We start from the raw sequence: 2494 nt of genomic DNA, 5'->3' as shown, positions 1-2494 counted from the left end.
AGCCCCCAGGAATAAAATGGTGGCAGGAACAAAATGGCGGCGCCTCTAGGGGGAAGACTTCCTGTCTGGAGGTACTTCCAGGGACACTGGAAGGAGGGAGCAGGGGCAGCCAGCCAATCACAGAGCATCTTGTGATCAGGTGATTGGGGGGGGCAATGTTACACAAATGAGGCCATGTTGGGGGGGGCACAATGTGACCAGAAAAGAGGCGGGACTTCCTGGTAAGGTGGGACACATGGCTGCCTGCAGGGGGCGGGGCTTCAGCCAGATGTTGGGGGCGGAGCTAATGTCAGCGCTTTTCCAGAGGTCAGGGGGGATGTCCTTTATTCGCCCGTCCCCATGCAAACCCCTCCCCTGTGAACAGGGGACCCAGGTGTCCGGGGGGGACCCAGGCACCCCAGTGTCACTCCACAGCTGAGCCCCCTCCCACTCGTGTAGGAGGGACCCAAGTGTCCAAGGCTCCCGGATGGCTGGGGGCCCCGATTCTCCAAGGGACCCAGGCGCCCGAGTGAGGCCCCAATACCTGTCCCCTGTCACCCCATGCACAGGGGACCCAGGGGTCCAGGCACCCCCCAAGAGCTGATCCACTGCCCTCCTGTATGGGGGATCCAGACGTTCAACTCCCGCCTTGAATCGCACCCACACACACAGAAGGCCCAGGTGTCCAGGCAGGGGAGGGGGCAGCTCTTTAGTGCATGCATGCGATGTCACATGTGTTACAAGTATGACATGTGTCCACAGCATCGCAAGCCCATCACACACGTCCTAAGCAGGTCCCAAATACCCCCTGGACCCCAAATACCCTCCAGGGTCCCCAGAGTCCACCCATGTCCCAAACTGTTCCCCAGTGCCCCCCCAGTGTCACCCCCACTGGTCCTGAGCATCCCCCACATCCTCACCCTGGTCCCCACTGTCCCTACATGTCCCCAGTGTCCCCTTCTCCATTCCCAGAGCCCCCATGTGTCCCCTGCACCCCCATGTCCCCTGAACCCCCCTTTATTCCCCATTGGTCCCCAGTGTCACCCCGTGTCCCCCACATCCCCAGCCTAGTCCCCACGTGCCCCCACAAACTCATTCTGTTCCCAGAGTCCTCACATGTCCCCACTCTGGTCCCAAAGGTCCCTACGTGTCCCCCATATCCTCACCCTGGTCCCAATGTGTCTCCCATATCCTCACCCTAGTCCCCTGTCCCCTATGTGTCCCCTATGTGTCCCCAATGTCCCCTCATGTCTCCCTCGTCCTTCCCCCAGTCCCCACATGTCCCCAACGTCCCCACATCCTCGTCCCAGTCCTTTCCCACACAAAGCCTTTCCCACCTGCCTCCCTCCCTGGCCATGGCCTCTTTGTATCTCAGCCCCTCATTCTTTGCCTGCCTGGAGCCTCCCTCCATCTTCTCCCCATCACTGGACATGCTGGTGGCTGCTCTGGCTCTTTGGTGCCTCTAGCCAGGTATCCCCTCATCCACAGCATGAGGAAGGGGGAGCTCCAGGATGCCCTGAGGAGACTCAGTGGTTGCAACGTCAGAGCAATGGGCTGCCCTGCTGCCCTCACTAAAGACTCCAAATTTCTCTCATTTCATCCCTGTGTTGAGTTTGTGTCACCTGTGGTGATCATGGTCTTGGACAACTGTTCCAGTTCTTCCCACTGCTCCAGAGAGGTGAGCCCCATCTGCCCAACCTTTGGGCCTTCTGCAAATGTGTCACCACTGCACTAGAGCTGGCCTCCAGAGTAGCACATCCTTAATGAAGGGTGATCTCCTTACTGCAACATCCGAAGATTTGGTGTGCCTTGTGCTCAGGACCAGCTCCCTGGGTTGGCACAACTTGGCCTGAGGGACCTCCTGCTCCTTGGCCTCTGCTCCTGCACGGCTGTTATGAGGACAAAAGCTCCCAGGGAGGGGCCGAAGTAGCTCAGCTGGGAGAGCGGCTGTTATGGGGACAAAAGCTCCCAGGGAGGGGCCGAAGTAGCTCAGCTGGGAGAGCGTTAGACTGAAGATCTAAAGGTCCCTGGTTGAAGCCCGGGCTTCGGCAACGGGATCCTTGTTGGTTCCTCTTGGCTCTTTTGCAGAGCTGCTCTGTCTTCTCCCAGCCTCCACCAACCCTGGCTGCATCCCACCCCACAGCTGGGGGGAGCAGCCAGGACCCAGCTGGCTGGGGCTCACCCTTGCTCTGCCCCTTCCCATCCTGCCCTGCTTGATGTGTCTGTGGCCAAGGGAGGGGTTTCGTGTTACCATGGAGGATCTCGAATAGCGTGAGAGGCATTTGGGTGCTGCACTGGCTCCAGATGGTGGTGGAGATGGTCACTGAGCCACTCTTCCGTGGGACCCCCCCTTCACCTCCTGGGTTCTCCTGGTGCAGGAGAGCCTGCGGTACCACTGAGCTGCTCAGTTCAGCCTCCTCCCTTGAGATGGCTCCTCTGCCTGGGATGGGCTCTGCTCTGGTGAGGTGCTGCTCAGTGCCAGTGCCAGCCACAGAGACTGGAAGGCTCCGAGCAG

At 59.9% G+C, this 2494-nt stretch overlaps 1 non-coding gene across 1 annotated transcript; it reads left to right on the top strand.

Moving 5' to 3' along the window:
• Positions 1-1957: 1957 nt before the first annotated feature.
• Positions 1958-2030, top strand: TRNAF-GAA (transfer RNA phenylalanine (anticodon GAA)). Its single transcript has one exon. It is a non-coding gene; the product is annotated as a tRNA-Phe (tRNA).
• The last annotated feature ends 464 nt before the right edge of the window (positions 2031-2494 follow it).

This window comes from Dromaius novaehollandiae, chromosome 21, assembly GCF_036370855.1.
Source record: "Dromaius novaehollandiae isolate bDroNov1 chromosome 21, bDroNov1.hap1, whole genome shotgun sequence".
In the NCBI taxonomy this organism is placed as follows: domain Eukaryota; kingdom Metazoa; phylum Chordata; class Aves; order Casuariiformes; family Dromaiidae; genus Dromaius; species Dromaius novaehollandiae.
Note: the sequence above shows the minus strand (reverse complement) of the source record. Positions and strands in the feature narration are given on the sequence as shown.